Source organism: Odocoileus virginianus, chromosome 3, assembly GCF_023699985.2.
Source record: "Odocoileus virginianus isolate 20LAN1187 ecotype Illinois chromosome 3, Ovbor_1.2, whole genome shotgun sequence".
NCBI classification, from domain to species: Eukaryota; Metazoa; Chordata; class Mammalia; order Artiodactyla; family Cervidae; genus Odocoileus; species Odocoileus virginianus.
The window spans coordinates 75,332,971-75,349,516 of record NC_069676.1 but is presented as its reverse complement, the minus strand read 5'-3'; the positions used below and the strand labels follow the sequence as shown (position 1 = coordinate 75,349,516).

Sequence of the window (16,546 nt, the reverse complement as noted above, 5' to 3'; positions counted from 1 at the left end):
GAACTGATTCACTTAAATTTGAAAGGAACAATCCAGATATAATTTAATATTTATTTAGCAGTTGATCTGTTTAGAGAAGAGAGCCTCTCTCAGAAGGCAGAGCTGAGAGACTAGACTTGGTATGGGGACATGAGAGGGACTCCAGAGATTCAGCTAGCCTGGAGTGGATGCCTAGAATTGAAGGGAATGAGGCCAACTCAGCCCAGGCTCTTTCAACATAATTGACTGCAAATCTGCACATCCCTGGGGTGACTGCTGAAAGCAAGAGAAGGTATAAACATGCAGAAGGAAAGGATGTGAAAGATGTCTGGTACCTCCCCACCTTATACTAATAATTCAATAACACTTAATGATAATAATGATAGTAATACTAACTTTGACACATGTTCAGAGCCAGTCTATATAGGCATTATCTTGGGCAATTTACATCCACTGTCGGAGCTGATGCTCACAAATGAGGAAACTAAGCCTCGAACAGAGGTTATACACTTGCCCAAGGTCATGCAGCAATGAAGTGGTAGGTTGTCTGGGACTTAGGTCTTTAGACTTTGACCAGTTAACCAACCAGCTCTACTATTTCCCACACTGTTTATATTGGATATGCATTGAGTGTCCTGAGATGTGTTAAATGACTGTAAAGCATTGCCACAGCCCTTGAAGGGTTCCACATTGCAGCTTTGGTGGGGGCACTAGAAATAATTCTAATATGACAGACACCTGTTATACTGGGTAGCAGGACTTTACCCAGGTAAAGAACTACACTTCACAGCTTTCTTGAGACTTGGGTAGGGGTAAAGTAATTTAAGTAGTAGTCATTGGCTGGGTCTTCTGGGAACCTTGAATGAAAGCAGATATAGTCAGGAAGCAAGCACCCCTTTTGTTCTTCCTCCCTCCTTTCCTTAGGTGTAATGTGGATGTGATCACTGGCGCTCCAGTATTCACTTTGTGAATATGGGGTGACTTTGAGGATGTTAAACCTCAAAGATAATGGCTCATCCAGAGAGTCTTGATCCCTGTCAACCTAGGTGTCTTCAAGATGACCTAGGTCATCTGTACCAGCCATGAATTGCTTACCCCTAGGAGAAGGGAATGGCTACCCACTCCAAGTATTCTTGCCTGGAGAATTCCATGGACAGAGGAGCCTGGCAGACTACAGTCCATGGAGTCATAGAGTCAGACATGACTGAGTTACTCACACTTTCACTTTTCAGACTCCTTTTAGATCATAAAAATAATGTCTATATCTTGTATAATCTCCTGTTATTTCTAATCTGTTACCAGCAGTTGAAGCTAATCTAAACTGACAAAAGTCCCTGATGCTTTGACAGATACTGTGTTAAGTACTTTACATACTTGATTCCATTTTATTCTCACACATAGGTAAAAATTATTTTATATACGGGCATCCAAGCTCGAGGGGGTAGCATAACTAGAGAAGTGCCAGGATCTGAGCCCAGGACTACCTGATTCCCCAAACCATTGCTGTTTTCATGAAATCATTCCAGAGAAAAGGGGACAGAACATGTGAGATAGAACATTTATCTAAAGCATAGAAAGAGAATAAAGGTGTGGGTTCTTGGGATTTCAGGGAAATCCAACTTTAAGTGGAAGATTCACATCATCAAACCTGCAGTAACTGGAAGAATCCAAAAAAGGAATGAGTATGGCAGGATATTTCTAACATGTCCAAAAGTTAATGCTGTAAGAATCATTGAAGATGCTGCAGATATGGTATTAGAGTTTTCATAACCAGAGCGAACCACAAGCTTGGGTTAGAAAGATCACTTCCTCTGGGAACAGAAATTTGGGACAAGAGCAGCAGAAGGCCACCAATATGCTTAAGCCTATTGTCTAAGAATTTCAGTTCAAGACCTCATCGGCATTTTATTTGGCAGAATGAAACACATGGCAACAGTGAGGAAGGATTTTCAGGATTTCCTGAGCCACCTGTACCTACGTATTTCCCACTTCCTCTGTCATCCTTCCATTCCTTTCCTTACTCTTTTCCCCTTTGTTTCTCTTCACTAATATCACACAGCCCCCAGGGCATTTATACTGATTAAACATTACATCTCTGCCGATGTCAAGCATGGTGCCTGCTCTGGAATGGAAGGAGGAACACCACCAACAAAGCAACATGTCCTGAGAACTTCGTGATGGGCTTAGTATGTTCTCAGCACTGCCCATGTTTTTCTTGTTTACTCCTCACAACACTCACAGGCAGGCACTGTCATCCCCATATTACATGCAAGGCACAGACGGTTCAAGTGCTGTGCTCACGCTTACACAGCAAGTGTTGGGGCCAGGATCCCGATGCTGAGCTCACCACCTCCACCCCAGGCTGTACCGCCGCCCCCCGCTCCCCCACCCCATGGATGGCTCTCCATCAGACGTGTGATTCTGCGCTCTCAAAGCACGGCTGCTGCACTGACTCCACCACTGCTGAACCAGCCTCCCAGGGAATTGAAGCTGGGCGATTCTGATGAGTACTACTGGCTAAAATACTTGGTGTGCCGTAAGGCTCTATCTTCAGTTACCTGGGGGAGACCAACAGGCAAATCATATGTCCATAATATAATCGTGTGTGTATGCATGGAAGTACAGTGCTATAACATGTATTCATGGGGGATACTAACATGTAAATCATATGTACCAGCATGACTATCACAGTAACAACTATAATAGTACATGAAGGTGTTGAGAATGCAGAAAAAACAGAATAGTGGGCAAGCACAGAAGAGGGTTCCCAAACCTCTGACTGCTCCATCTGGGTTTGCTGCTGTTACTGAAAAGCTAAGGAGGCCCAGGTACACCAACAATAAAAAAGTAATAGGTACTAACCATTCAGATCAGTTTAGTTCAGTTGCTCAGTTGTGTCTGACTCTTTGCGACCCCATTAGCCATTGATGATTCAGGGTGGGATTTTATTCCCAAATTCATTATGTTCTGGGGATGGGATTTTGTTATAGAGCTAATTTGAGATTTTCCTCTGTTTACTGAGATAATTGGGCTTCCCTGGAGGCTCAGACAGTAAAGCATCTGTCTGCAATGCAGGAGACCCAGGTTCTATCTCTGGGTCGGGAAGATCCCCTGGAGAAGTAAATGGCAACCCACTCCAGTGTTCTTGTCTGGAGACTCCCATGGACAGAGCAGCCTGGTAGGTTGTAGTCCATGGGGTCACAAAGAGTCAGACATAACTGACTGTCCTCACTTCACTTCATTGAGATAACTGATATACCTCATTGTGTAAGTTTAAAGTGTACAGCACAGTGATTTAACTTACATATATTATGAAATGATTACCATAATAAGTTAGGTTAAATCCATCATCTCACATAGATACAAAAAAAAAAGGGAAGAGTCTTAGGATTTACTCTTTACACCTTTCTTGAAAATCAATGATTTTTATGTTTACTTTTAAAGTTAAGATCAAATTGAAACAACTAAAAAACAAAAGAAAAAAACAAGATCAAATTAACATACAGTATTCTATTAGTTTCAGGTATACAACAGAATGATTCAATATTGTATGTACTGTAAAACAATCAGCTCAGTAAGTCTAGTTAACATTGGTCACTGTACACAGCTGTGAAATACTTCTTGTGATGAGGACTTCTAAGATTTACTCTTAGCAACTTTCAAATATGCAATACAGCGTTAACCATAAACACCATGCCGTACATTATAACTCCGTTACTTATTTAAGTGGAAGTTTGAGTCTTTTGACTCCCTTTCCTCATTTTGTGGCCCCCAACCCCTTACCACTGTCAACCACCAATCTGTTCTCAGTAACTTAATCTTTTTTTTTTTTTTGAGATTCCATATATAAGTGAGATCATACAGTATTTGTCTTTTTCTGTCTGCCTTATTTCACTTCACATAATGCCTTCGAGGTTCATCCGTATCACAAATGGCAATATCTCATTCCTCTTTTTTTGGCAGGGTCAGAATAATTTTCCAGTGTGTGTGTGTGTGTGTGTGTGTATGTATATCACATCTTCTGTATTCATCCTTGATGGACACTTAGGTTGCTTCGATGTCTTGGTTTGTTGTTCATATGCTGCAGTGAATGCTGGGGTGCCTATTTTGTTGGCATTGTGTTTTCATTTTATTCCTATATATATCCAGTAGTGGAATTGCTGGATCATATGGTAGTTCTATTTTTAATTGTTTTATTTTTGAGGAAGCTCGATACTATTTCCACAGTGACTGCATCAATTGACACTCCTACCAACAGTGCATACAGTTTCCCTTTTCTCTACAAACTCATCAACATTTGTTGTCTTTTTGATAACAGCCATTCTAATAGGTGTGAGATATTAATAATATCTCATTATGGTTTTGATTTGAACATCCCTAATTATCAATGATGTTGAGCACCTTTCCAAGTGCCTATTGACCATCTATGTGTCTTCTATGGAAAAATGTCTATATCCTATTTTTCAGTAGGAGTGTTTGCTATTGAGTTGTATGAATTCTTTTTGTATTTTGGATATTAAGCAATTAATAGATACATGATTTGTAAATTTTAAAAAATGTTATAATAAAAAGGTTGTCTTTTCATTTTGTGGATGGTGTCCTTTGCTGTATGTAAGCTTTTTAGTTTGATATAGTCCCACTTGTTGATTTTTGCTTTTATTGCTTTTGCTTAGGTGGCAAATCCAAAAAACTGTCCTTAAGATGAATGTCAAAAAGCTTATTGCCTATGTTTTTTCCTCAATTTTACAGCTTTAGGTCTTATGTTCAAGTTTTTAATCCACTTGAGTTAATTCCTGTGAGTGGTACAAACAGTGCTCTAGTTCTGTTCTTTTGTATGTGACTGTCAAGTTCCCCCAACAACATTTGTTAAAGAGAGTGTCCCTTCTCTGTAGTCAATTAATTGAACATATATGTGCAGTTTACTTTTGGTCTCTCAATTCTGTTCCATTGGTCTGTGTGTCTGTGTTTATTACAATATTGTTTTGATGACTATAGGTTTGCAATAGAGTTTTTTTTTTATATTGTAATGGTTTTTGCCATACATTGACATGAATCAGCCATGGATTTACATGTGTTCCCCATCCTGCAATAGAGTTTCAAATCAAGGATTGTGATGTTTCCAGCTCTTTTCTTCCAGCTTAAGACTGCTTTGGCTATTTGGATATCTGTGGTTCCATATCAGTTTTAGGAATTTCTGTTCTATTTCTGTGAAAAATGCCATTGGGCTTTGGTTACGGATTGTATTAAATCTGTAAGTTGCTTCTGATATTAAGGGCATTTTTCTCCTAATCCATGAGCACAGAAAAAAATCCCTTTTTCAATTTCTTTCACTGTCTTACGGTTTTTAGTGTACAGGTATTTCACCTCCTTGGCTAAATTTATTCCTATGTATTTTGTTCATTTTGATGCAATTGTAAATGTGATTGATTTCTTAATTCCTATTTCTGATAGTCTGTTATTAGTATATAGAAATGTAACAGATTTCAGTATACTGATTTTGTATCCTGCAACTTTACTGAATTTGTTTATTCTACAGTTTTTTTGGTAAAGTCTTTGGGTGTTCTATGTGTGTATGTTCATGGTTTTGGCAAATAATGACAGTTTTACTTCTTCTTCCCATTGGACGCCTTTTATTTTTTCTTGCTTAATTTCTGTGTCTAGGATTTTCAATGCTATGGTGAATAAAAGTGATAAGAATGGACATACTTGTTCTTGATCTTAGAGGAAGAGTTTTCAGCCTTTTACCATTGAGTTTGATGTTCAGTTCAGTTCGGTTGCTCAGTCCTGTCTGACTCCTTGTGATACCATGGACTGCAGCACACAGGCTTCCCTGTCCATCACTAACTTCCGGAGCTTGCTCAAACTCATGTCCATTGAGTCAGTGATGCCATCCAACTATCTCATACTCTGTTGTCTGCTTCACCTTCTGCCCTCAATCTTTCCCAGCACCAGGGTCTTTTGCAGTGGGTCAGTTCTTCACATCAGGTGGCCAAAGTATTGGAGCTTCAGCTTCAGCATCAGTTCTTCCAATGAATATTCAGGACTGATTTCCTCTATGATTGACTGGTTTGATCTCCTTACAGTCTAAGGGACTCTCAAGAGTCTTCACCAACACCACAGTTCAAAAGCATCAATTCTTCAGCGCTCAGCTTTCTTTATGGTCCAACTCTCACATCCATACATGACTACTGGAAAAACTACGGCTCTGACTATATGGATCTTTGTCGGCAAAGTAAAGTCTCTCCTTTTTAATATGCTGTCTAGGTTGGTCATAACATGGAGTATGATGTTAGAAATGGGCTTATCACACATGGCCTTTATTATATTGAGATGCATTCCCTTTGTACTCCATTGAGAAGTTCTTTTAATTGTAAATGGGTGTTGAATTTGTCAAAAGCTTTCTGCATCTATTGAGATGATTTTTATCCTTTGTTAGTGTGGTGTATCACATTGATTTATGGATGTGGAACCATCCTTGCATTCTTGGAATAAATTTCACTTGATCTTTGGAATAAATTTCACTTGATCCTGTGTATGATCCTTTTTCATGTATTGTTGAATTCAATTTGCTAATTTTTTTTTTTTTTTTTTAGTTGGAGGCTAATTACTTTACATCATTACAGTAGTTTTTGTTATACATTGAAATGAATTAGCCATGGATTTACATGTATTCCCCATCCCAGTCCCTCCTCCTACCTCCCTCTCCACCCGATCCCTCTGGGTCTTCCCAGGGCACCAGGCCCGGGCACTTGTCTCATGTACCCAACCTGGGCTGGTTATCTGTTTCACCCTAGATAATATACATGTTTCAATGCTGTTCTCTTGAAACATCCCACCCTCGCCTTCTCCCAGAGTCCACAAGTCTGTTCTATACATCTGAGTCTCTTTTTCTGTTTTGCATATAGGGTTATCGTTACCATCTCATTCCAGTCATCTTTTCTGACCACAGTGCAGTAAGATTAGATCTCAATTACAGGAAAAAAATTATTAAAAATTCAAACATATGGAGGCTAAACAACACCCTTCTGAATAACCAACAAATCATAGAAGAAATCAAAAAAGAAATCAAAATATGCATAGAAATGAATGAAAATGAAAACACAACAACCCAAAACCTATGGGACACTGTAAAAGCAGTGCTAAGGGGAAGATTCATAGCATTACAGGCCTACCTCAAGAAACAAGAAAAAAGTCAAATAAATAACCTAACTCTACACCTAAAGCAACTAGAGGAAGAAGAAATGAAGAACCCCAGGGTTAGTAGAAGGAAAGAAATCTTAAAAATTAGGGCAGAAATAAATGCAAAAGAAACTAAAGAGATCATAGCAAAAATTAACAAAGCTAAAAGCTGGTTTTTTGAAAAAACAAACAAAATTGACAAACCATTAGCAAGACTCATTAAGAAACAAAGGGAGAAGAACCAAATTAACAAAATTAGAAATGAAAATGGAGAGATCACAGCAGACAACACTGAAATACAAAGGATCATAAGAGACTACTACCAGCAGCTCTATGCCAATAAAATGGACAACTTGGAAGAAATGGACAAGTTCTTAGAGAAGTATAACTTTCCAAAACTGAACCAGGAAGAAATAGAAGATCTTAACAAAACAATCACAAGCAAGGAAATCGAAACTGTAATCAGAAATCTTCAAAGCAAACAAAAGCCCAGGACCAGATGGCTTCACAGCTGAATTCTACCAAAAATTTAGAGAAGAGCTAACACCTATCTTACTCAAATTCTTCCAGAAAATTGCAGAAGAAGGTAAACTTCCAAACTCATTCTATGAGGCCACCATCACCCTAATTCCAAAACCAGACAAAGATGCCACAAAAAAAGAAAACTACAGGCCAATATCACTGATGAACATAGATGCAAAAATCCTTAACAAAATTCTAGCAAACAGAATCCAACAACATATTAAAAAAATCATTCATCATGACCAAGTGGGCTTTATCCCAGGAATGCAAGGATTCTTTAATATCCACAAGTCAATCAATTTGCTAATATATTTTTGAGGATATTTGCAGCTGTGTCCATCAGGGATATTGACCTATAATTTTATTTCTGGCAATGTCCTTGTCTGATTTTTGTATTAGGTTAAAGCTGGCCTTGTTAAATGAGTTTGGAAACATTTCTTCATTTTAATTTCTTTTGGTAAGAATTTGAGAAGGATTGGTATAAATTCTTTGAATGTTAAGTAGAATTCATAAGTGAAGCCATGTGATCCTGGATTTCTGTTTGGTGGGACATTTTTGATACTGATTCAGTCTTCTTACTAGTAATTTATCTGCTCAGATGTTTTATTTATCATTCAGTCTATAAGCTCTGTGTTTGTACAAATGGATCCACTTCTTCCATATTGTCCATTTATTGGTATGTAATTTGCATAATCTCTATTATCTTTTCATTTTTGTAGTATTGGTTATAGTTTCTTCTCTTTCATTTCAGATTTTGAGTCCTCTCTTTTCTTGCTAAGTCTAGCTAAAGGTTTGTTAATTTGGTTTACCTTTTCAAAGAATTAGTTCTTGGATTCATTGAATTTTTGATGTTATCTGTTCAGTCTCTATTTTACTTTCTCTTTGATCTTTGTTATTTCTTTTTCTACTAATTTTAGATTTCATTTGTTGTTCTTCTAGTTTCTTGAGGTGTAACATTAGGTTATCTACTTATGATATTTCTTGTTTCTTCAGGTAGACATTTATTGCTATGAACTTCCCTTTTAGAATTGCTTTTTCTGCATTCCTTAAGTTTCAGTATGTTGTATTTCTATTTTCATTTGTCTCAAGGTATTTTTTTCTTTGATTTCTTTGACACATTGATCTATTGTTGTTCAGTTGCTTAGTCATGTTTGACTTTTTGCAACCCTGTGGACTGTGACATGGCAAAGCTTCCTTGTCCTTCACTATCTCTTGGAGCTTGCTCAGGCTCATGTCCATTGAATCAATGATACCAGCCAACCATCTCATCCTCTGTTGCCCCCTTGTCCTCAGTCTTTCCCAGCATCAGGGTCTTTTCCAGTGAGTTGGCTTCTCACATCTGGTGGCCAAAGTACTGGAGTTTCAGCTTCAGCATCAGTCTTCCAATGAATATTCAGGGTTGATGTCCTTTAGGACTGACTGACTTGATCTCCTTGCTGTCCAAGGAACTCTCAAGAGTCTTCTCCAGCACCACAATTCAAAAGCATCAATTCTTCAGTACTCAGCCTTCTTTATGGTCCAACTCTCACATCTGTACCTGACAAATGGAAAAACCATAGCTTTGACTAGACAGACCTTTGCTGGCAAAGTGATGTCTCTGCTTTTTACTGCACTGTCAAGGTTTGTCATAGCTTTTCTTCCAAGGAGCAAGCATCTTTTAATTTCATGGCTGCCATCACCATCCACAGTGATTTTGGAGCCTGAGAAAATAAAGTCTGCTACTGTTTCCATTTCTTCCCCATCTATTTGCCATGAAGTGATGGGCCTGATGCCATCATCTTATATTTTGAATGTTGAGTTTTAAGCCAGCTTTTTTGCTCTCCTCTTTCACTTTCATCAAGAGGCTCTTTAGTTCCTCTTCACTTTCTGTCATTGGAGTGGTGTCATCTGCATATCTGAGGTTATTGATATTTCTCCTGGCAATCTTGATTCCAGCTTAAGCTTCATCAAGCTTGGTATTTCACATGATGTACTCTGCATAGAAGTTAAATAAGCAGGGTGACAATATATAGCCTTGATGTATGCTTTTCCCAATTTGGAACCAGTTTGCTGTTCCATGTCCAGTTCTAAGATTTGCTTCTTGACTTGCATGCATGTTTCTCAGGTGGCAGGTAATGTGGTCTGTTCTAAGGCCAAACTATGGTAGAGGTTAATGCTCATCTCCTCTAAGAGGACTTATGCCAGCAGTCTGTCCCTCCCAGAACTGTTGCTGTCAGTGCCCCTGACCCCACGGCAGGCCACTGTCGACCCACACATCTGCTGGAGACTCACAGGTAAGTCTGGCTCAGTCTCTTGTGAGGTCACTGTTCCTTTCTCCTGGATCCTGGTGTGCACAAGGTTGTGTTTGTGCCCTCAAAGAGATTCTGTTTCCCCATCCCGTGGAAGGTCTGTAATCAAATCCCACTGACCTTCTAAGTCAGATTCCCTGGAGTTTCTTAGTCCCTTTGTTGGATCCCCAGGTTGGGAAGTCTGTTGTGGGGCCTAGAATTTTCACAACAGTATGAGGACTTGTTTGGTGTAACTGATTGATCTATAACATGTTTTTAATCTCCACATATTTGTGAATATTCTAGTTTTCTTTTGTAATTGACTTCCAGTTTCATACCATTGTGGTCAGAAAGGATGCTTGATATGGTTTCAGTCTTATACATTTGTTAAGACTTACTTTGTGGCCTAACATATGATCTGTCCTGGGAAAGGTTCCATGTGCACTTGAGAACAATGTGTATTATATTGTATTATATTGCTTTTGGATGGAATGCTCTATGTTTATCTGTTAAGTTTATCTGGCCAAATTTATTGCTTAAGGCCACTGTTTCCTTACTGATTTTCTGCCTGGACAATCTACCCATTGATGTAAGTGGGATATTGTCTCCTACTATTACTATATTTCTCCCTTTAGATCTGTTAATATTTGCTTTATATACTTAAGTGCTCCTGTAGTGGATATGTAAATATTTGTAAACACTATATCCTCTTGCTGATATACCTTCTTGTCATTATGTAATGCCTTTCTTTAACAACTTCCCCATATCATACAACAGTGTTAAACTATGGTCATAATTGTCATTACTCATAGCACTTATTTGTCTTAAAACTGGAAGTTTGTACATTTTAACCACCTTCCTACAATTCTACTTCCCTCATCTCTGCCTCTAGTAACCAAAAATCTGATTTATTTTTTACAATGAGTTTGGGTTTTTTGGTTTGTTGTATATATTTTAACTGTAAGTGAAATTATGTAGTATGTATCTTTTTCTGTCTGACTTATTTCACTTAGCACAGTGCCCACAAGGTTCATCCATGTTGTTGTTATTGGCAGGATTTCTTCATTTTTATGTCCAAATAATATTCTGTTGTCTATCTCCATCTACCTACCTATGTACAGCTTCTTTATGTGTTTACTTTCAGTGGACACTTAGGATATTTCCATATCTTGGCTATTATAAATAATGCTGTTTGTGAACATGGGAATACAGATAGCTCTTTGACATAGTGGTTTTTTCCTTCAGACATACTCCTAAAAGTATAATTGCTGGATCGTATAGTAGTTCTATTTTTGCCTTTTTGAGGAACCTCCATACTGTTTTCCACAATGTCTGTGCCAATTTGCAATCCCGGTAGTGTAAGAGTCCCCTTTTTTCTACATCTTTGCTACTTTTAGTACCGCTTCTCTTTTGAGGATGGCCATTTCAATAAGAGTAAGATGATATCTCATTGTATTTGTGATTTACATTTCCCTAGTGATTAGTGATGTTGAGCATCTTGTTGAGATGTTGAGCACACCTGTTGGCCATCTATATATTTTCTTTGTAAAAATGTCTATTCAGGTCCTTTGCCCATTTTTAATTGTATTTTTGCCATTGAATTGTATGAGTTCTTTACATATTTTAGATGTTAATCCTTTATCAGATATATGTATGTGTGTGCTCGGTTGCTCAGGCATGTCCAACTCTTTGCAAACCCCATGAACTGCAGTCTGCCAGGCTCCTTTATACATGACATTTTCCAGGCAAGAATATTGGAACTATTTAGCAACTAAACAGGTTGCTATTTTCTACTCTAGGGGATCTTTCCAACCCAGGGATCAAACCTGCGTCTCTTGCCTCCTGCATTGGCAGGTGAATTTTTTACCACTGCGCCACCTGGGAAGCCCTATCAGATGTATAGTTTACAAATACTTTTTTTCTCATTTTATAGTTATTCCACTTTGCTGGTTTTTTTTTCTTTTTGCTGTGCAGAGCTTTGCAGTTGATGTGTTCTCACATGTTTATTTTTGATTTTGTTGATTATGCTTTAGGTGTCATACCAAAAAATCATTATGAAGACCCATGTCAAGGATTTTTTCCCCTATTTTTTTCCTCTAGGAGTTTTATAATTTCAAGTGTTACATTTAAGTTATTAATCCATTTCAAGTTAATATTTGTGACTGGTCTAAGCGGCCTAGTTTCATTCTTTTACACATGAATATCCAATTTTCGCAGTACAATTTGTGGAAGAGACTTTCTTTTCTCCATCAAGTATTCTTAGCTCCTTGTTAAATACAGTTGACCACGTAAGCCTGAATTTATTTCTGGGCTCTCAATTCTATTTTATTGGTCTGTTTGTCTATTTTTATGCTAGTATTATACATTTTGATGACTATAGCTTAACAGTATGGCTTGAAACCAGTAAGTGTGACACTTTTTGCTTTGTTCTTATTTCTTAGGATTTCTTTGGTCATCAGGGTCTTTTGTGGTTCCACACAAATTTTAGGAGTGTTTTTCTACTTCTGTAAAAAAATGCCATTGGAATTTTAATAGGAATTGCATTGAATCTGTAGATGGCTTTTGTTAGTATTGACATTTTAGTGATCTTAATTCTTCCAAATCATGAACATGAGATATCTTTCATTTATTTGTATCTTCTTTGATCAGTCTTTTACTTTTTAAAGCAGAAATATTTCACCTCCTTAGTAAATTTATTCCTAAGTGTTTTATTTTTTTTGATGCTATTGTAAATAGTATTATTTTCTCAATTTCTTTTTCATATAATTCATTGTGAGTGTATAGCAACACTACTGATCTTTTTATGTTAAATTTTTATCCCAAACTTTTCTCACATTTGTTGATTAGAGCTAGCAGTTTCCTGGTATTTAGGATTTTCTACGTATAACATCATGTCATCTGCAAAGAGAGACAGTTTTACTTCTTCCTTTTTCAATTCTGGTACTTAAAAAAATTTTTTTTTCTTGCCTAATTGCTCTGGCTAGACCTTCCCAAATCATATTGAATAGGAGTGGTGAGAGTGGGCACCCTTGTTTTGATCCTGATCTTAGGGGAAAAGGTCTCAACCTTTTACCATTGTGATGTAGCTGGGGACTTGTTACATATGGCCTTTATTATGTTGAGGTATGCTCTATCCATACCTAATATGTTAAGAGTTTTTATTTACAGTGTGTTGAATTTTGTCAGATGCTTTTTCTCCATATATTGACATGATCACATTAATTTTTTCATCCATTCTATTAATGTGATCTATCACATTGATTATTTTGCAATTTTGGAGTCATCCTTGTATCCCAGGAACAAATCTCAGTTGACCCTGGTGAATGATCCTTTTAATATGCTCCTGAATTTGATTTGCTAGTATTTCATGGGGAATTTTTACATATATATTCATCAGGGACATGGTCTGTAGTTTTCTGGTAGTGTCCTTTTCTGTTTTTTGTATCAGGGTAACCCTGGTCTTGGAAAATAAGCTTGGGGGAGTGTTCTCTCCTCTTTGACTTTTTGAAAGAGTCTGAGAAGGACTGGTATTAATTCTTAAATGTTTAGGTAAATGCACCAGTGAAGCCATCCAATCCTGAGTTTTTCTTCATTTGGCGATTTATGATTACCAATTTTCTTCTTACTAGTAACTGGTCTGTTTAGATTTTCTGTTTCTTCCTAATGCAGTCTTGCTAACTTCTATGTTTTTAAGACTTTTTCCATTTCTTCTAGGCTATTCAGTTTGTTGGTGTATAGCTGTTCAGAGAAGCCTCCGATGATCCTTTGTATATGTTGTTCTTCATTTATAATTTTATTTGTTTGGATCCCCTCTCTTTTTCCTTGGTTGGTGTACTTCAGGGTTTGTCAGTTGCATTGATCTGTTTGAAGAACCAACTGTGAGTTTGTTTTCTATATTATACATATTTCCTGTTCTCTGTATCTGCTCTTTATGGTTGCTTCCTACTGGTAGCTTTGGGTTCAGTTGTTCTTTTTCTAGTTACATATACATGTTACCTATTCTTTTCAAATTCTTTCCCCATGTAGGTTATTACAGAATCTTGAGCAAGAGCTCCTGTGCTGTACAGTAGCTTGTCTATTTTAAATATAGTGGTGTGTATATATCAATTCCAGACTCTAAATCTGTCCCCTACATTTCACCTTTGGTGACCATAAGTTTGTTTTCGAAGTCTGTGAAGTTATTTGTAAATAAGTTCATTTGTATAATTTTGTTATATTCCACATATAAGCAATATTATTTGATATTTGTCTTTGTCTGACATTTCAATTAGTATGATAATCTCTAGGCTCATCCACGTTGCAGCAAATGGCATTATTTCATTCTTTTAAATGACTGAATAATATTCCATTATATATATGTACCATATCTTCTTTATCCATTCCTCTGTCAATGGACATTTAGGTTGCTTACATGTCTTGACTATTGTATACAGCACTGCAGTGAAATCTAGGGTGGCATATATCCTTTTGAACCATGGTTTTCTCCAGATATATGCCCAGGAGTGGGATTGCTGGGTCATATGGTGGCTCTGTTTTTAGTTTTTAAAAGGAATCTCTGCACTTTTCTCCATAGAGATGGTACTAATTTACATTCCCACTAACAGTGTAGGAGGGTTCCCTTTTCTCCACACTTTCGGTATTTATTGTTTGTAGACTTTTTGATGATGATCATTCTCACTGGTGTGAGGTGTTTTAATTTGCATTTCCCTAATAATTAGTGATTTTGAGCATCATTTCATGTACCTCTTGGCCATGTGTATGTATTCTTTGGAGAAATGTCTATTTAGGTCTTCTGTCCATTTATTTTTTATCTTATTTTTTTTTATTTTGAGCCACATGAACTATTTGTTGATTTGGCATATTAATTCCTTGTCTGTCACATTGTTTGCAAACATTTTCTTCTGTTGTATTGGTTGTCTTTCTGTTTTGCTTATGGTTTCACTTGCTGTGCAAAAGCTTTTGAGTTTAATTGGTCCCATTTATTTTTATTTCCATTACTCTAGGAGACAGATGGAAGAAGATATTGCTCTGATGTATGTTAAAGTGTGTTCTTCCTATGTTTTCCTTTAAGAGTTTTATAATGTCCAGTCTTACATTTAGGTCTTTAATTCATTTTGAATTTCTTTTCTTGTATGGTGTTAAAGAATGTTCTAATTTAATTTTTTTTATATGTAGCTGTTCAGTTTTCCTAGCACCATTTATTGAAGAGACAGTCTTTTCTTCATTGCGTAGTCTTGCCTCCTTTATCATAGATTAATTGACCACAGGTGCCTGGGTTTACCTCTGAGTTTTCTATCCTGTTCCACTAAGCTGTATTTTTGTTTTTCTGCCAGCACAATACTCTTTTGATGACTCTAGCTTTGGAATAAGTCTGAAGTCGGAGAGTCTGACTCCTCCAGCTCTGTTTCTTTCTCAAGATTACTTTGGCTATTTGAGGTCTTTTGCACCTCCATACAAATTTTAAGAATTTTGTTATAGTTCTGTGAAAAATGCTAGTAATTTGATAGGGATTGCACTGACCTTATAGATTGCCTTGGGTAGTACAGTCATTTTGACAATATTGATTCTTCCAGTCCAAGAACATGCTATATCTCTCCATCTGTTTGTGTCATCTTTGATTGTTTTCATCAGTATCTTAGAGTTTTCAGAACAGAAATATTTTGCCTCCTTAGGTAGGTTTATTCCTAGGCATTTTATTCTTTCTGATATGATGACAAATTGTTTAATTTCTCTTTCTGATCTTTGTTAATATATAGAAATGCAACAGATTACTGTGTGTTAATTTTATGTCCTGCAACTTTACTGAATTTATTGATGAGCTCCAGTAGTTTTCTGGTAGCATCTTTAAGATTTTCTGCATATAGTATCATGTCATCTGCAAACCGTAACAGTTTTACTTGGTGAGAAAATGCCAGCCTCCAGGAGAGCTCACACCGAGTGCTCCCCAGAACTACTGCTGCCAGTGTCTCTCTTCCTGCAGTGAGCCAAAGCCTCCCCATTTCTTTGCAGAAGGCCCTCCAATACCAGCAGGTAGGTATTCTATGACCAGGCTTCCATGAGTGATGTCACTGCTTTTTTCCCTGGGTCCTGGCACACACTCAGTCCTGTGGGAGAACCTCTGCAATATAATTATTTTCCAGTTTATGGGGCATCTACCAGGTGAGTGGACTTCCCTGGTGGCTCAGATAGTAAAGGATCTGCCTGCAATGCAGAAGACTTGGGTTCAATCCCTGGGTTGGGAAGATCTGGAGAAGGGAATGGCAACCCACTCCAGTATTCTTGCCTGGAGAATCCTATGGACAAAGGAGCCTGATGGGCTGCAGTCCATAGGGTCACAAAGAGACATGACTGAGTGAATAACACTTTCACTTTTCACTTTACCAGGTGGGTATGGACTTGATTTTAGTGACTGTATCCTCCTACCATCTTCTTCTGGCTTTTTTGTTTTTGGATACAGGATATCTTTTTTGGTAGGTTCCAGCATTTTTTTGAGGATGGTTGTTCAGCAGTTAGTTGTATTTTTGGTGTTTTCATAAGAAGAGGTGAGCTCACGTCTTTCTACTCTCTCTACTTTGTCTCCACCTCCAGATTGTTTTTTT

At 37.4% G+C, this 16,546-nt stretch overlaps 1 protein-coding gene across 7 annotated transcripts in view; it reads right to left on the bottom strand.

Annotated features, from left to right (window-relative positions):
* TENM2 (teneurin transmembrane protein 2) overlaps positions 1 to 16,546 on the bottom strand; it is a 1,355,454-nt gene that overhangs the window by 21,519 nt on the left and 1,317,389 nt on the right. The gene's annotated exons all lie outside the window — the stretch shown is intronic.